General features: G+C 38.3%; 1 pseudogene; it reads right to left on the reverse strand.

Moving 5' to 3' along the window:
* Positions 1–10355: 10355 nt before the first annotated feature.
* On the reverse strand, positions 10356–10600 carry LOC123251928 (annotated as a pseudogene).
* Positions 10601–19811: the final 9211 nt, after the last annotated feature.

Consider the following 19811-nt stretch of genomic DNA (forward strand, 5'->3'; position numbering starts at 1 on the left):
AGTTTACATAGAGAAGGCATGAGTATAAGTCCATTATTTTAGGATAATCTTAAAAAAAAAAAAAAAAAAGAAAGAAAGAAAGGACAAGAAAGAGGAATGCCCTGGGAGAAAGGGGAAGGGAGAGGTAGAATGGGATTTTTTTTTTACATATTAAAGGTGTGTAAGAAAGAACTGTTACAGTAGAGGGGAAGATGAGGGTAGTGGAAGGCAATGTTTGAGCTTCACTCTCATTGGAATTGGTTCAAAAAGGGAAGAACATACATGCACACTCAGTTGTATATAAAATTCTAACTTACCCAGTTGGGAAAAAGGAGGAAAAGGGGATAAGCCATATTTTGCAGAGGGATGAAAAAAGGGAAGGTGGATTAAGAGAGGCAGTGGTCAGAAGCAAAACAGACTTTTGAAGAGAGAGAGGATAAAAAGGGAAATAAGGATAAAGAGAAGAAAATGGGATGGAGGAAATACATGGTAATCATAACTGTGAATATGAATAAAATTAATTCATTCATAAAATGGAAGCATATATCAGAATGGATTAGAAATAAGAATCCAACAACAATATATTATTTACAAAATACACACTTGAAAGAGGAAGATACACAAAGACTGAAGCAGAATTTAATATGAATTAGCTGAACTAAAAAAATGCAGGATCAGCAATCATGATCTCAGACAAAACAAAAGCAAAAATAGACTTAATTAAAAGAGATAACCAGGGGGTAGATATGTTGGCCAAAACTGGTGTACATCACTACAGTAACAGCAGCATTGAAATGGGTACAGCATGTGGAAAGCTCTATAGAGTACATACACTGACTATCATTAATCCAGGTGATTCAGATATCATTAGAAGCATGCCACAACAAACTAGTGAAAAGTAAGTTGCACAAAAGTATTCTTTAATTAACTGGCCAAAATTTGTTTAAAAAAATAGTGGATAGTGCATCAGGCCTGGAGACAAGAGGTCTTGAGTTCAAATCTGGCCTTGGACACTTACTTCCTAATGGTGTGACTCAGGGCAAGTCACTTAACCCTATTTGCCTAACCCTGGCCCTTCTGTCTTAGAGCTATTTGTAAGATAGAAAGAAAGGGTTTAAAAATGAGACACAGACAATTGGGGAAAGTACATTTTGATAAAAAAAATACTATAGACAATGAAGTAGTTTAAAACAATTTTTACAGCAAGTTTCTCTAAAAGGAAAAAAAGGAAAAAACCAAAACAAAACATCTGTATAAATCCTTTGACCTAACATCTATACCCCAAAGAAATCAAAGGGGAAAAAAGACCTATCTGTACAAATGACAAGGAGCTGGTTTCAGAAGGAAAAAAACCAACAATTTTAGACCTATATGAACTGATAGAAAGTGAAGTCAGAATAATAGCAATAATAATGCTCACTAATAGCAGCATAATAATGATGATCAACTGGGAAAGGCTTGGCTGCTCTGATCAATACAATGATCCAAGACAATTTCCAAGGATTCACGATGAAAAAAAAAATGCTATCCACATCCAGAAAGAGAACTGATGAACTCTGAGTGCAATTTGAAGTATAATTTTCTTACTTTATTTTTTTGCTTTTTTTGAAGATGTAGCCAATATCAAAATGTGTTTTGCATGATTTCCAATGTATAATTAACATCATTTTGCCTGCCTTCTCAGGGAGTATGGGAGGGATGACAGGAGGGAGAGAATTTGAAACTCAAAATTTTTAAAGGAAAGAATGTTAAAAGTAAATTAATGATAAATTTATTTGAAAAAATACACACACTGCCTAATTCACAGAGATGTTGTAAGGAATATAGTCTCTATCAGCTTTAAAGCCTTTTATAAATGGGAGCTGTCATTCCTAAGATGTTCAGCAAAAGGATTATTCCACAGTCTCTTTTTTCAGTACATAAATCATAGGACCCTAATCCCATAAATGCTGACTGATGTCCTTTTTTGGGGGAAAAACTAAGTAGGTCAAGGTTTGCCCCCAAACATTCAATACCATCTTGAACTCAGAAGTAGCCCTTAGAATTACTGCGGTAGAGCCATCCACCTCTAACCGAAATTTGTAAGCTCTAGAGGAGGTATTTATATACTAAGTTAAGTATTGGTTGGTTGAATGTAGAGGTAATTTGAGCCAAACTAAAGACCAGATTTGGAAGAAGACATATTAACAAGTGAATCATGTAGTCATTGAATGTCAAAACTAAAAAAGATGATCTTGCCCAACCTCCTCATTTTACAAGTGGTTTTTTGCTTTCCTGTTGTTTCCATTCATGGGCATTAGTGGCCATGAAAGGCCATTCTCTCTTCTTTAGTTTATCTCATAATTCTTATCCAAGTCCTCCCGGGAGTGTGGCCCAGGTCCCTTGGAGTGAGGGTGGGATAAGGGTGAAGAAGGTGTTATTTGCTCTAAGTTACGTGGGATTGGGGAAGAAAAGACTACAGAATATAATCTCTACCTACCACAGACTCAAAAAGATTTTTTTCATAGTCCTGCTCTCACCATTACGTCCCAAAGCCTGTCCCTTGGCATTTCCTTTAGTTAGAGGCTTCCCTTCCATAAAATATAGTTCTAGACATTGTGCCCACATAGGGCCAGGGTGCAAGATCAGCTGAATTCGCATCTCCCTCAGCCCTTCTGGAGCTGTGCTCTCCCTAAAGAAACCAATAATCTTGTCTAACTATGGCAGCTATCATGTGTAGCCAAAACCCAATTCTGCTGATGAGAGCAGGATGTACTGATCCAGGCAGCCCACAGAAACCAAGACACCCTCCTTGCAAAGGCTTTTTTCTTTAACTTAATGCTTTTAAGAAGGTTACATAAGCATTTGCAGTGAACAGTTCCATTAACAGAGAGAGGTTCCAAAGTACACATAAGGCCACCTGCTCTGGACAACAGCTGGGTCTCTAAGTCCCAGCTTGGGTGACTAGTTTGACTCTAGATCTTGGTGCTATGATCATAGGGATTGTGAAGCATTTGGCTCTTGATAGGACTTAAGGAGAAGACAGAGGTCATTCAAGAGTCAAGCCAATAATCCAATAGAGGACGCTGGCCAACTGAACCAAATAAAAGGCAACATTGTGCAGTGTTGAGAGCACTGAGTCCAATTACGAGAGTCCATGCATCTTTCTCCTGGATTTTGCCACTGCTTCCCAAGGTGAGCCAAAGCAAGATACAACCCGATTTTGAGTTTCAATTTCTCTTCATCTGTTATTCTGACCAGTCATTTAGAAAATATAGACCAACGTAATCCTTGGAGATTTTTAGATAAAAGATGCTTTTCTTGGGGCAGAGTATGACCCACAAGTGCAGCTCCTTAGGAAGTCTACAATGATGTGAGGGAAAACAGAGCAAAAGTATTTGGGAAAGAAAAAAACAAAGCATATTTCATTTGCAGCTTTCCAAAGAAAAGAAATACAGAAAGGAAACCTGGCAACCATCCTGGAAATCCTGTCTGTGACATTAATGGACACTCAAGTTTTGGGCTAAGGGTAAAATATGGATTTTGTAGACTTGTCACTGGCTTTTTAAATCAAACCATCCAGATTTCTTCTTTCAAATAGTCTGATAATTTTTTCCCCTCTACTCCATGCTTAAGCAGAAACCCAAAAGGAGTTAGTTGCCCAATGGTATCTCACCAAGCAATGATAATTCCAGAAAATGGTACTTTGCCCTCAAATATCCTTCTTGTTTACATTTTAAACAAGAAGTTTATTTAAACAAAAAGATGCTTAACTTGTAGAGATCACTTTCCTTATAGTAATTTATCCCTACTTCAAGACAGGGATTGTCTTACATATAATAGCTACAACCTAAAATAACTTGTAAAATTATCCTTGGTTTTGCAATGATAAAAGAAAAACATTGAACTTGTCCAATCAAATAAGGCATGCAAGGATTTTTTGGTGGATTTTGTTGTCACTGCTTTTTCATGAATCACTGAGAAGAAATTAACACTGGATATATAAAGATAAAAATTGCAGGAATACATCTTTAATGGAGAAAAGGGGGATTTTCACAAATCCGGTTTGTTTTTCCCCCGCCTCATATTGATTTGATGTTCATCAAAATGTACCATTGGCTATAAATAGAAAGACATCACCTTATGGCTGTGAAAATATATCTTTTGGGGGAGGGGCATCTAGGTATCTCAGTGGAGAGACAGCCAAGCTTGGAGATCGGAGGTCCTGGGTCCAAATCTGGCCTTGGACACTTTCTAGCTGTGTGACCCTGGGCAGAATACTTAATCCCCATTGCCTAGCCCTTACCACTCTTCTACCTTAGAACCCGGTACATAGTCTTGATTTTGAAATGGAAGGTAAGGTTTTATTTTAAAAAAAGAAAATATACCAGTTACTTAATGTACAATAAAGGGAAAGAGGATGATGGGACTCAGTTCATAACTGTGTATTAAACACTTACTTTATGTCAGACACTATATTAAGCACTGGGGATACAAAGAAAAACCTGTAAAACACTAGGTAATTCTAAAAAAAGTTCTAAAACCATTCTTGGTTTTGCAAAGATATAGATAGAACATAGAAGATAGTCTGAAAGGGAGAGGCTTTATCAGCTAACAGAACCAGGAAAAGTCTCCAGCTAAAGATGGGACTGGAGCTGAGTCTGAAAGGAAACAAAGGAAATGAAAACACAGAAGAGAAGAGATAGCATGTTATAGTTATAGGGGACAGTCATTTAAAAGGCCCTGTCAATGGAGCTGGAAAATATAAGTGGACTATAAGATAGTGTGAATGGGTTGCAGGATTTGTTATAGGCAACGCTGTGTAAGGAGGAGGCTAGGGTGGTAGGAAGGGAAACTTGATCTTGGAAGTAATAGAGAGCCATTGGAGTTGGAGGGGAGGGAGGAATGGCATCATTGCTTTCACTGTAGAAAAGTCACCTCGGGAATAAAGTGGAGAATGGATTAGAATAGGGAAAGACTTGAGGCAGGGAGAACAGTTAGAAAGTGATTACAATAAACCAGGTAACAGATGGTGGCTGTATAAATGGAAAGGAAACATATCAGAAAGATGTGAAGTAAAAAACAAGATTTCTCAATGGTTTGAAAATGTGGGTAAGAGTGAGGACCTGAGGATGACAAAGATCATAAACCTGGTTGACTTGGAGGATAGGGTGCCCTCAATAGTAATAAAGAAATTTGGAGGGAGAGAGAATTGAGGGGTTTGATTTCTGTTTGGGATGTTGAGTTTGAAATGCCTATAGGGAGTCCATGTCCAGATGTCTAAGTCAGTTAGAGGTGTCTAAAAAGGGATGAATATATAGATCTGGGAATTATTTGCACAAAGATGATAACTAAACTCATGGGAGCCAATTAAGTCACCAAATGAAATAGTATGGAGTGAAAAGAGAAGAGGTTCCAGGACAGCTTGTTGAAAAACACATTTCCATTAGTGGACATGACATGAATAAAAAAGTAGCAAAGGAGATAGGAATTGTTGGACACATAGGAAGAGAACAGGGAGAGCAGTATCATGAAAATTTAGAGAGAAAAGAATATCCAGAGGGGCAGCTAGAAGATACCTATCAAACTACCAAATAACTTTTTTATAGAATTAGAAAAAATTATAACAAAGTTCATCTTGGAAGAACAAAAGATCAAAAATATCAAAGGAAATAATGAAAAAAATGTGGATGGGCATCTAGCAGTACCAGATCTCAAACTGTACTATAAAGCAGTGGACATCAAAACAATATGGTACTGGCTAAGAGTCAGAAAGGCGGATCAATGGAATAGAATAGGGTAAATGACCTCAGCAACCTAGTATTCAATAAACCCAAAGATCCTAGCTTTTGGGGCAAGAACTCATTATTTTACAAAAACTGCTGGGAAATTGGAAAACAATATGGAAAAAATTAGGTTTAGATCAACATCTTAAAACTAATATCAAGATAAATTCAAAATGGGTAAATGACTTAAATAAAGAGTGAAATCATAAATAAATTAGGTGAACATAGAATAGTATACCTGTCAGATCTGTGGGAAAGGAAGGAATTTAAGACCAAACAAGAGATAGAGAACATTGCAAAATGTAAAATTAATGACTTTCATTATATCAAATTAAAAAGATTTTGTACAAACAAAACCAATGCAACCAAAATTAGAAGGAAAGCAACATACTGGGAAAATATTTTTATAACAAAACTCTCTGACAAAGGCTTAATTTTCCAAATATATAAGGAACTAAGTTAAATTTACAAAAAATCAAGCCAGTCCCCAATTGACAAATGGTCAAAGGACATGAATAGGCAGTTTTCACATGAAGAAATAAAGCTATCAATAAGCACATGAAAAAGTGTTTTAAATCCCTCCTGATTAGAGAAATGCAAATTAAAAAAATGCTAAGGGGGGCAGCTGGGTAGCTCAGTGGTTTGAGAACCAGGCCTAGAGACGGGAGGTCCTACGTTCAAATCTGGCCTCAGACACTTCCTAGCTGTGTGACCCTGGGCAAGTCACTTGACCCCCATTGCCTACCCTTACCATTCTTCCGCCTTGGAGCCAATACATAGTATTGACTCCAAGATGGAAGGTAAGGGTTTAAAAAAAATGCTAAGGTACCACCTCACACCTGGCAGACTGGCCAATATGGCAGCAAAGGAAAGTGATAATTGTTGGAGGGGATATGACAAAATTGGGGCATTAATACACTGCTGGTGGAGTTGTGAATTGGTCCAACCATTCTGGAGGGCAATTTGGAATTATGCAAAAGGTACTTTAAAAGATTGCCTGCCCTTTGATCTAGCCATGCCACTGCTGGGTTTGTACCCCAAAGAGATAATAGAGAAAAATACTTGTATTTATAGCTATACTCTTTGTGGTGGCAGAAAATTGGAAAATGAAGGGGTGTCTGCCCATTGGAGAATGGCTAAACAAATTATGGTATCTGATGGTGATGGAATATGATTGTGCTGATGGGAATGATGAACTGGAGGATTTCTCTGTGAACTGGAAAGACCTCCAGGAATTGATGCAGAGTGAAAGGAGCAGAACCAGGAGAACACAGAGACTGATTCATTATGGCACAATTGAATGTAATAGACTTTTCTACTAGCAGTAATGCAATGATCTAGGACAATTCAGAGGAATTTATGAAAAAGAATGCTATCCATAACCAGAGAAAGAACTGTGGGAATAGAAACACAGAAGAAAAACATATGATCAATCATGTAGTTCAATGGGGATATGATTAGGGTTTTGATGTTAAAAGATCACTCTATTGCAAATATGAGTAACATGGAAACAGGTCTTGAACAATGATACATGCATAATCCACTGGAGTGGCTTGTCAGTTCTGGGAGGGGGAGAGAGAAGAGGGGTGGGAAAAACCATGAGTCATATAACCATGGAAAAATATGTATTATATACATATATAATATAAAAATGTAATGTAATATAAAAAATTCTAAATTAAAAAAAATGAGTATAAGAGAGTACAGTGGAAGAGTACCAAGCCTGGAGTTGGGAGGACCTGGGTTCAAATCTGGCCTCAGATATTTTCTAGCTGTGTGATCCTAGGCAAGTCACTTAACCCCAATTGCCTAGCCCTTGTTGCTCTTCTGCCTTAGAATAACCAATTCTATGACTGGAAGGTAAGAGTGTTGTTGTTGTTTTTTTAAATAAAAAGTAAAGAACATCCAGAAGGAGATTGTCAGTAGTGTCAAATGCTGTAGAGAGTTAGAGGATGATCTGGCCATTTGGTTTGTCAGTTGTCTCTGGCAACTCTGGAGAAGGCAGTTTCAGTTGGAAGCCAAATTACAAAGAGTTTACAAGACAATGAGAAGACAAAAAGTAAAGTTCCCCAATGCAGACTGCTTTCTCAAGGAGTTGAACCATGAAGGAGAACAGAAATATAAGATACTAGCTAGTGGGAATAGTCAAATCAAGTGAGGAGTTTTTAAGCATAGAGGAGATATAGATATGTTTGTAGAAAGCAAGAAAAGAACCAGTAGATAGAGATGAAAGACAAGAGGAAGAATGGATATCATAATTGGAACAATGTTTTGGAGAGGTTGGCAGGAAAGGGGTCTGATGAGTTTGCTATGGAAATAACTGCTCCCTTTTCATCTGAGACCAGAGAAAAGGAAAAGCTAATGAGGGGAGATAGCTAAGTGACACAAGATGAGGAAGAGAGAAAAGGGAGTTGTTGAATGTTCTCAATATTTTTTTTGAGGGGGGCATAATTTGAAGTGAAGTCTTTGGCTGAATGGGATTGCCATAAGTGAGAATCTTGAGAAGAGATGAGGTTTAGAGTAGCCACTGCTGAATGTTTTGATCATGAATCTATTAGAAAGGAACAGAATGTTTGCCTTGATGAACTGAATGTTAGTCAGCTGGTTTTATAGTTTTTTCTAGCTCCATTCAGCTCCATGGTCTGATATGTTCAGCTTTAGGACAAGGCGGCAAGATGATTCAGGATAGCATAGAGTTAAATTGGTTCACCAAGGTGGGGCCAAGATAAGGAAAGGAGAATAGTATAGTCAGTGCATGGGTGATGATCTATAGAAAAACTGAGGAACAGAAGAAATGAAATGAATGTCACAATGAATATATAAACAGGGTTAAGGGTCATAAAACATAGGCAAGGAGGCAGCTGGGTAGGTCAGTGGATTGATAGCCAGGTCTAGAGATGGGAGGTCCAAGGTTCAACTCTGGCCTCAGACACTTCTGAGCTGTGTGACTCTGGGCAAGTCACTCAACCCCCGTTGCCTACCCTTACCATTCTTCTGCCTTGGAACCAATACATAGTGTTGCTTCTAAGGTGGGAGGTAAGGATTTAAAGAGTAAAAATAAAATTAAACATAGGCAAGATGAGATGAAAAATGATCATGGCCAAATAAAAGAATTTCAAAGTTCATGAACACAGGAATGGAACACATAGTGATCCAGAGTCAAAGAAGTGACCATCTTTTTGTGTAACTGAGGTAGAATTGAGCAGTAGGTCATCGGAATGGAGTATATGTAGGAAGTGGGACATACTGTATTTGAAGGGGAATCAATATCTAGAGTAGGAAATAGGGAGGAGAGAATGATCCAGGAACTGAACTCATCAAAGAAGGAAGATGAATATCCTAGGGAACAATAGGCAAGAGCATTTGGAATGTGAATATAGTAATAAATTTGGATAGAATAACATCAAAGGAAGAATATTGGCTTAGTGAAGGTGGCCAAGAGTGGATCCAGAAGTGATGATGGGGAACGAGGAGAATTCCAACTCCTCTACCATAATCAGTTAGTTGGAAATATGAGGGAAAGTGTAGCCAGTACTGGAAAGGTTGGTAAAGGAAGCAGAAGTACCAGAAGAGAGCAATGTCTTAGTGAGGGATAGATGATGGGGAAGGTTGTTTGTTTTTTTTAAAGTAGTTTAAACCTATATGAATTGATGAAAGTGAAAAGTTAAGGGAAAAGTATCATACTATCATTTTGCATAGAAAAAGCAATGTTGTAATTATGTGTACTGATGGTCAACTGTGAAAGACTTGACTACTCTGGTTAATACAATGATCCAAAACAATTTCAAAGGACACATGGTTTTTTAAAAATGTTATCCACCTCTAGAGAGAGAGAACCGATGACCTCCGACTGTAAAAAAAAGTTTAATTTTCTCTCTCTTTCTTCCTTCCTTCCTTCTCCTTTCCTTTCCTTTCCTTCTTTCCTTCCCTCCCTCCCTCCCTCCTTTCTTTCTTTCTTGCAATCTAGCTAATATAGAGATATGTTCTGCAGGATTTCATATGTATAAGTGATATCATATTGCTTGCCTTTACAATGGGTAGAGGAAGGGGAGGGAGGAAGAGAATTTGGAACTCAAAATTTTAAAAGAAAAGAATGTTAAAAATGAACAATAATTCAGAAAAAAAGTGGTTTAGAGTGAAAGGAAGTTTGCTTATTATGAGGTAGACATTCTAGAGAACACAGTGAAAGGCTTTGGCAGAGCTAAGCAGAACAGTGAGAGGTAAGATTGAGATATTGAGGCATGAGAAAGTAGAAAGTTGAGGACTGGGAATATGTGGGTATATGGGTACCTCAGATCTTTGGGATGGTATGAGTATATGAGGATGGGAATATGGCAACCAATGAATGCTGAGTCTAGGAAAAGTATGGGTGGTTAGAGAAAAATGTATTGAAGGAGATATTAAATTAGACCGGCTTCTATTCTTGGCAGAGGAAATAGAGAGAATTAGAAATCAAAGAAATGAGAAAACTATACTGTATATAGTACAGGATCTAAATAAGATTAGATGAACCAAATCTTAGATTTCTATTTATAAATGTATTATTTTTCTGTGGAACATAGATCCAGAGTAAAGTAGCAGGTTCCTTTTTTTATTAAAAGACCTCTTTTGCTACTGAAACACCTGAATTGTATCTTCATCTTCCATTTCTATTTGTGTAGGTGTATTTATTTCATTGACTGACTGTCCATTAAATTGGACTTCAATCACTCTCCTTAGGCTTTTATTAGCTTACTAAGTATTGTATACCCTCTTCATCTTAAACTATATTTCAGAACACTCTCACCTGCCACCATCAAATGAATGGAATCATTTTGTTCAGTCTGGACTCCTTCCTCTGCCTTCTCCCTGGCCATTGTTGATCTGAAATTTTTCTCAGTCATCACTTCATAAAAAGGCAACCACATAGACATTGAGGCTATCCTTGGTTTCAGCTTTTTGTTCATTTGAATGGGTGAAACCACAAAAAAGTAGAAAGATGAAAATGAACACAGAACAGAACTTTGGAAAATACTCACATTTAAAGGGGACAGAGGGAGGATGAAGAAGTGAAGGCTGAGGAAAAGCAAGAATTAGAAGAAAACCAAGATAAAAATACATTAGAAGATAAGGGAAAGCACTGTATCCAAGAGAACAGGGAGTTAACAATGCTGAAAGCTACCTAATGATCAAAGCTCAAGAACAAATGCTAAGAAAAGATTTTCACATTTAGAGGACTTGGTTTCAAATCTTGTCGGAAATACTTTCTAACTGTGTGATCTTAAATTCCATCGTCTAGCCTTCACCATTCTTCTTTTAAAAAAAAAGAGATCAAAGATAAGTAAGAATGATAGATGAATCAAGTCATCACTCTCTTCGCCTGCCTTTTCAGCTCCCTTTTTTGCATTACCTTCCCCCATTAGAGTCTAAAGTCTTTGGGGGCAGTTAGGTGGCTCAGTCCATTGGGCTCTAGAACTAGATGGGAAGTCCTGGGTTCAAATTTGACCTCAGATACTTCCTAGCTGTGTGACCCTGGAGGAGTCACTTAACCCCCCCTTGCCTAGCCCTTACCACTCTTCTGTCTTGGAACCTGAATACAATATTGATTCTAGGATGGAAAGTAAGTTTTTTAAAAAAGAGTCTAAGCTCTTTGAGAGTAGGGACAATTATATTTGTTTGTATTGGCATCTCTATGCACAGCGCCTGGCATGTGTGCTAAACTTTTAACAAATGTTCTATCAACTCTCTGGTTCTAGTCACCATCTTAAAATCTGGAGTTCAGCAGCCAGAAAATAGAAATCCATGGCGTGATAAACTTTCTTCCCTCCCAGTCTTCTTCCATTTGATTACTGGATTCTAAGTCTTCTTTGTTCAAGAGACACAAGCCTTGTTGCTGTTCCTTGTGCATCTTCAGGCTCTGTCTTTGTCCAAGCCATCCCCCCAAAGTGCTTAAAGCCTTTCCTGCCCCTCCCATCCCCTTTCCCAACTACTAGTGGCTCTAACCTTCCTTTCACAGTGAAGCTATGTTGTTTGAGTTTTCTTGTCCACATACTGTCTTTCCCATTAGACTATGAGCCCTTTGAGGGCAGGGGACCTACTTTGGCCTTTGCATCCTCAAAATTTAGCATAGTAGCTGGACACACATTAAGGGTTTAATAACTGCTTGTTTATAGATATAAACTAGTTGAGGATAGAAATTAGACCCTTCCCAATCCATGTAGAAGAAAGCCCAGTGCCTAGGTATAATGTTTGTTGAGTGAATACCCAACTGACAGTCACAATTCCTTTTTACTTCCTTTTGTTAATGAAATGTCTCAGGGATATCTCAGAACAGTGTCAGTCATCCAAAGCCCGAGAGACAGGAGCGGTTTCTGACTCACAACTTTGCCAGTGAACGATGATGAGGCCCCACTTACCATTAGAGGGAGTCACTGGGTCTCCTCTGGGACCTTGTGGAATGATGCCCACACATGTGGTCAATGAAGAAAAGTAGGCTAGCTTCTCTTACACACTTGGGGCCATGTGGGATTGGAGGGGGAAAAAAACACAACACAACTCATAGAGTCAAGAGAAAAGCCCCAGGGCTATTTTAGGCCAGGCCAAGAACTCATTTCAATGAAGGTTTTGTTTATATAACATCTGCAGAAAGCTCTGTAGAGCAAATAACCTCCAGTCTCCAGGCCAGTGTTGCCGCAGTGTGTGCCGGGTGTGCGTGCCTGAACTTCCTGTTGTTCTTGGCTCAAAGTCTGACACTGGTATTGTTACTCCTCTTTGGTAGCTGTTTTATGTTGGCTTCTCCTTCTCTTCTCCCTCTTTTTAGTTCTTTTCAGAAGAGCCACGGTGGGATGGGAGACTTCTACAGAGAGTGTGATCCTCAGCGCCCCTGTGCTCTGGGAGAGCTGGGCAGGCAGTCTTTCATTCATTGAGAGGGAATATGTGCAGTTCTGATTCTCCGTGGGCTGACTGGAGCCCTTGCCCAGTACTATGCCTTGGGAGCTGCCAGATCCTTCAACTATAGGGACTTTTATTATTTTCTTTTCTTAAAAAACCCTTACCTTTTGTCTTAGAATCCATACTAAGTAGTAGTTCTAAAGCAGAAGAGCTGTAAAGGCTAGGCAATTGGGATTAGATGACTTGCCCAGGGTCATATAGCTAGAAAGTGTGTGAGATCAGATTTGAACCAGGTCCTCCCAACTCTTGGTTGATATCCACTGGTGCTCTATCTACTGAGCTACCTGGCCTTTGTTATTTTATTTTATTTTATTTGTTATTTTGTTATTTTTGTATTGCATATTTGTTATTTTGTTGTTTTTGTGTTGCATATTTGTTATCTTGTTATTTTTGTATTGTATATTTGTTATTTTATTATTTTCAACATCATTTCCTCTTTTAAAAAATGGTTATCTTGTTATTTTTGTATTGTATATTTGTTATTTTATTATTTTCAACATCATTTCCTCTTTTAAAAAATGCAATAGGGGGCAGCTGGGTAGCTCAGTGGAGTGAGAGTCAGGCCTAGAGACAGGAGGTCGTAGGTTCAAACCCGGCCTCAGCCACTTCCCAGCTGTGTGACCCTGGGGCAAGTCACTTGACCCCCATTGCCCACCCTTACCAATCTTCTACCTATGAGACAATACACCAAAGTACAAGGGTTAAAAAAAATGCAATATTTCTGAGGGTACGTGGGAACAGCTTGTTGGTATAATGGATACAACATCAGACTTGAAGTCAGGAAAATCCAAGTTCAAAATTAGCTGTGTGACCCTAAGCGAGTCATTTAACCCCTATTTGCTCCTCATCTGTAAAATGGGGGCAAACTGGAGAAGGAAATGATAAACCATTCCAGTATTTTTTCCAAGAAAACCCCTTGGACTCAGGGCCATATAGAGTTGGATGCAACTGAACAACAATAACTAAAGGGTAGACAGTAGTGGCTAGAATACTGAACTCAGACTCCAAAAGTCTGGTTTTCAATATTGTAAGACATTCAGCTCTGTGACCATGGCTAAATCACTCAGTCTCTCTGAAACTCAGTATCATTTGAATCTCATGTGTCAATTGTAAATCAAAACACCTGTAGGACTTGCCTCATGGTGTCGTTGTGTAGATCCAATATAAGGCACTTTGAAAACTTTGAAGTTCTACAAAAATGTTGGTTATGGCATTCATTCTTAGCTAAAGGTATAATTTTTCCCAGAGAAATGTTCACAAAATAAGCCAAGGCAAGAAATATGAAATGTGCCCTCAAATCAGCTCTTTAGGACAAATTCAACGAGGACAATTGGGGAGGCGGAAATGACAAGTCAAAGAGAAGCCAATCTGTAGAGGAGGTGGTGGGGCATGGCGGAGGAGCACTGCACCAGGAATACAGCCTCTAGGAGGAAGTGGCATCTATTTGGTGGTTTTCTATTTAAACTAATTTTTCTTGTGAACCCAAAACTAAGTCCACTTGTTTCTACCAACTGAAGGAATATAAGTTGTGTTAGCACCCTCTAAATTTTGGCGCTGTTGGGCAAAGTTCTAGGATATCCACTTAAGTTATAGCTTTAGTTATTATATGCAGTTATTAGTTATATGTATATTGCATATAAGTTATTAAATAAGGCAAAAGAAATTCACTTCCTCTTTCAGCTGATTTCTAAAGGTTAAAGACTGATTAGTATTTGGTTCTAACGAGAGTATACTTTCAGGCAAACCCAAAAGGTCAGGATTTGCTTATCCTTAGCTTTATTTGACAGTATAAAATAATCAATGAAATCTGGAAATGACTTTATCACATCTCTCTACCTTCATGGGTAAAGAACTAAGTAATGGAGATCCCCTATCCTCAAGCTTACAGATTGGTTCTCATATACAACACAATTCTTTGTTATAAAATATAAAGATCTAGGGGGGAAATAACCAGACTCAGATTATCCGCTATTTTGATTAAAGAACAATCGGACATCTAATTTTCTAATTAATAGCAATTGCTTCAAATAAGGTGTATTTTGGAGTATTATTTCCCTAACAGGTTTTACTAAAGATGTCCTATATAGCTAGTCTTTATAAATCTATAAGAGATTTCACAGGCTATATGTGCATTTGGCATTATAAAAGATTAAATAATGTATCAATTAGGAATAGGGATTAGATCTCTGATTTCTTTGGTATAGAGAACCCCCAGGGGAGAAAATTCCTTCTACAAATGCAAGGCAGCCCCTTCAAGGAAACTTAAAATTTTAGAGTTGCCTAGAGCCAGTGTTCTAGGTTAAATAACTTTCCCAGGATCACATTCCAGTGACAGAGATAGGACTTGAACTCAGGTTTTCCTGCCTTTAACTACACAGTTTTTATTTCTCATTGTATTATTATTATTATTTTTAATTTTAGCATTTTAATAGTCAACTTACTTGGAGTTGTTTGGAAAGAGTTCATAAAACATTGATTTTATATTGGTTTTTGCAAATAATGTAAATAATAATAGATAACATAATAATAACAGATCATATATTAGATATATATAATAATAGATTTCTATAGTGCTTACTCTGTTAGGTTAAATGATTTTCCCAGGATCTCACAGCTAGTATCTGAGGTCAAATCTGAACTGATGCTCTAAATATTGTGCCATTTAGCTGTCTCTCTTTTTTTGAATCTTACTTTTTGTTCTAGTAACAACTCTAAGACAGAAGGGCAAGAATTATGCAAACATGATTAAGTGACCTGCCCAGGATCACATAGCTAGGAAGTGTTCGAGGCCAAATTTGACCCCAGTTCCTCCAGACTCCAAGCCTGGATCTCTTTGCACTGTACCACCTAGCTGCCCCCTTAGTTGTCTCTAAAGACAAATACATGTTAAAACTAGTGGAAATGTGCATTGGCCATGGGTGGGGGGAGTGCGGGGGGGGGGGGTGTGTGAAGGGGAAAGTAGGAGCATGAATCATGTAACCATGTTAAAAATGAATATTAATAAATGTTTAAAAAAAGACAAATACACATATAATTTGGTATTAGAGGAACCAAATTGGATTGCAGTGCCCATAGCTGCCCATAACCAAGCTCAGTATGTTATGATATTCATATAATTAGAAAGTCTCAGAGGTCATAGTACTAATAATACTCTAAGGTTTACAAAACACTATATATACATTATCTCATTTGACAGCCATTTGAGATAGGTATTATATCAGGCTCCCCTCCAATTTCTTGGCAACAGGAATTAGTTCTCCTCTGAAAGGCAACAAAACTGTCCTAGGCACTGTTGATCCTGCCTTTCTTCATGCAGCTTGTTAGTTACATAAAGGGCATTAAAAAGTCCCACCCATGTGGAATCAGGGACCTTCTGTTTTATGTGTCTGAAGACCATGTGTGAAAATGGGAAAGAATGCACCCTGTCTTAATAACAGCTAACATGAATATAGCTCTTACTAGGTGCCAAGCACTGGGTTAAGTACTTTATAAACCTCTCATTTGTTTCTTATATCAGCCTTGGGAGGTAGGTATTACTATTATCCTCATTTTACGGCTGAGGAAACTGAGGCAATCAAAGGGTAAATGACTTACCTCAGGTCACCTAGTAAGTGTCTGATACAAGATTTCAACTCAGATCTCCCCAACTCCAGGCACAGCGCCACCGAAGTGCTCTACTCAACAGACATATTTCCAGATGGAGAGAAGGGGGCCACCCTAGAAGCTGTCACTGTATCTGATGTATAGTCTCGCTATGTTAGAGCCAAGTAGACCTTTTTTCCCTTAACCATTCAATGACTTCTCAGTGCCTCATTGCATCCCATAACTGAACCTGAACTAACAGGGTGTCTGTCTCAATACTGTCCCTAACATATGGCATCCTGGCCAGTCTCCTTTGGGCAAGCTCTAGTTTCCTAAAATGTGGGATCCAGAACTGAACACAAAACATCAGATGAACACTGTTCAGGACCAAGTAACAGTTGAACTATAGCTTCCCTTGCTTGAGATTCAAAGTCTGACATTCTATTATTCTATGTCTCTATTAATTTTGCCCAAGATTACTTTAACTTTGATGGCTTTTAGTGTATCAGTTTAATACATATTGAGTCCACTAAACCTCAAGTTTGTTTTTTTCACATGGTGTCTAGACATGCCTCTTCTATTTGTATGTCTGTAGTGGTAGAGGTTGTTTTTAACCAAAGTGTAGGATTTTACATTTGTCCAATTAAATTTCACCCTATTAAAGTTGTCCCATTGCTTTCATATGGCAAAATCTTTTGGGGTCTCAATTCTATAATCTAACTACATGACCAACCCAGTGGAATTGCTTGTCAGCTTTGGGAGGCAGAAGGGAAGAGGAGTGGGAAAGATCATGTAACCATGGAAAAATATTCTAAATAAATGAATAAATTTAACTACATGACCATCCCTCTTAGCTCTGTGCAAACCAATTTGTCAAGCTCATCAGCCAACTATATCTTCCCCCAGGACATTGATAATGATCTTTGACTTAAAGAGGACTAAGGATGAAATCCCTTGGTTCTAGCAGAGATTTTCCTCTAATCAATTTCTCCAGTTTGACATTGAGCCAACCAGTTCTGAATCACTGGCACTATGTTTTCATCCAGTCTTTGTTTTTCCATGTAAGTGGAGAGCCCTGCCTATGTATTGTGCTTTATATTGATAGGTTACTTTGTTATATTTTCAGTAAAACAAGAAATCATCTAGAGCTCCTGCTTCAGTAGTACCTCATTTTAACCAGGAGATTTTTTTAGAGTCCATTCCTGATATTTCCTAAGGTTGAGAGTGGTATGTTTTAGAAGATAGTGAATTGCCCTCTCAGGCAGCAAAAAACCTGTTCAAATCCTACCTCTGACCCATACTGTTTATAAGACCTAGGCACATTGTTTAACCTCTGTAGTTCCAGACAACCTTTATGAGACTCTTAACCTTTTTCTCTTTCTCCTTTGGCAGTCTGATGAAGCCTGTGGATTCCTCAGAACTGTGTTTTAAATGCATAAAATAAATTGAAGGAAATTAAATTTCAGTTAGGAACTAGTGAAAATAAAGACTTTTTTCTCTCATCTGAGTTCAAGGGCCCCTGCTCAAAGACTGAGCTGTATAGAAATATGGGTAGAGGGAGTTTCCTTGCCCAGGAGTTCTCTATACCAGTGCCCATTCTGTAGTTTGTAAATTCCTTTTTACATTAGCAGAATGCCAAAATAACTGGAACCACAAAAGCCAGTACTAAAATCAAGTAACTGAAATTTGCTTTAAAGCAATAAGGGATATTTTTATTTTTTAAAGGTAAACATTTTAATGCTTTTTTTTTAAAAATGGCTATTTCTTCTGGATGATTATCTTCTCACTCACATAGACTTCTTCCTGAAAACAGCATAGTAAGGCAATGAGCTCATTGTGTCTAGAATTAGAAAACATAAGTTTCCATCCAGGACATGTGACCATGACACATTACCTCTAGACCTCAGTTTCCTCATCTGAAATTTGATGAGATAGGACTAGAAGACTTTTGAGGTCTGTCTCTGCTCTAAATCTATGATTCTTGTCATTAGGATTTATAGTTAAGAAAAACAAACCAACATGATGGTGGTGCCTGAGAACGTATGCCTTGTAATAATCCATAGTCCACCACCTCTCTTCCAAGAGGAGGAAGAAATGTTTTGCTGTAGATACAATAAGGAATTTTCACAGAATCACCCAAAGTAATCTTTTCCCAGAGCCTACCAGGGCTTAGTTTTCCTGGGTACCAGGGAAAGAGTCCAATTAAGATGACTGAACATTAGAAAAGAGCTACCAAGGTTCATCCAACAGGGTAAGGGGAGGTCCTTTAGAAAGGCTGATGGGAGGTTAATAATAGCCTATGCAGCTTTCATGTGTTGCTCATCTGAGCATAGAAATGCTAATCAGCCCTATTCATTGTCCATGTTGGAAGTTCCCCAGTCTCTATTACGAATGTTGTTGAAATGATCCCACTAGTAGCCAATTAATTCCATTTAAACACTCACTAACGGTCAAGGAACCACCTGTGTACAAAGGCAGGATCAACCGTCCAGTTTTGTTTTGCCAATAATTGCAATGAGTCCTCATATGCAGTGACCTGCTGTTCTGATTTGCATGAAATCCTTGAGGGTCCTTGGGCTTTTTCCTGGGACAAAGGTGCTATAGAGAGCTAGGCTACGAGGCTGGGTCTGAGGTGGCATTCATTATGGGACTGCCTGGGGCCAAGGGGCTCACACCAGGCTAAGGTGTTCGTGGATGGGAATACATAATTCACTTGTTAAACAAGGTCTTTGCTCTGTTTCACATTAGCTAAGTCTTTGCCCACAGAATGCAACTCCCAGAGGAGCCTTTGGATTCTGCTCTATTTGAATATTATATTGTTCTTCCCTGTGCAGGCTTTCTAAAAGGGTTCACAGGAGCAGAGAGGTCAGAGAGGCTGTTTGGGGGGCTGTCTGAGTAAAGCTTCCTACAGAGGTGAGCTCCATTCTCCTGGGGCTGCTGTGAAAAAGCTCAGACCTTATTATTCCTCTTAAAGAATTTGTGCTTCCCTGGATCCGACACTGGGAATAGGGCATTGTCAATTGCAGAGAATGGCCAGTATGGCTGCATTTGGGTTTAATAAATATCTCACACAAATTGTTTTTTCAATTTCTTCAAGATTCTACCCAGTCTAAGCCCAGGTCTACCTGTAATTTTTTCCTTCTCAAACAAACAAACAAAAAAAAACTTCTTGAATCATTAAGGGAAAATGTATTCAACATGTTTATGAATCTTTGTAATCAACACTTCCAATTGCTATTTTAGAACTGTTGCCTTGGTTTGTGTTTCAGATCCCTTTATTTGGAAGTTAGATCTCCAGTCTTGGAGCCAGGAGGAGCGGAGACCAAATTGACTACTGAAACATCATACTTGCCGTGTGAACCTGGGCAAATTGCTTAGTCTCTCAATGCCCAGAGCAGCCATCTAAGTTGCAGAGAAACTTTGCCTTCACTTCGTAAGCCCTGCGTCGGTTGAAAGTTTTCTCATCAGGGTGTCATATGTGACAACCAAATCACAGATCTCATCTCTGCCTCTATACTTGAATTAAAGATAGATTTTGATTAGACTCATGTATCT

Source organism: Gracilinanus agilis, chromosome 6 (genome assembly GCF_016433145.1).
Source record: "Gracilinanus agilis isolate LMUSP501 chromosome 6, AgileGrace, whole genome shotgun sequence".
Taxonomy (NCBI): domain Eukaryota; kingdom Metazoa; phylum Chordata; class Mammalia; order Didelphimorphia; family Didelphidae; genus Gracilinanus; species Gracilinanus agilis.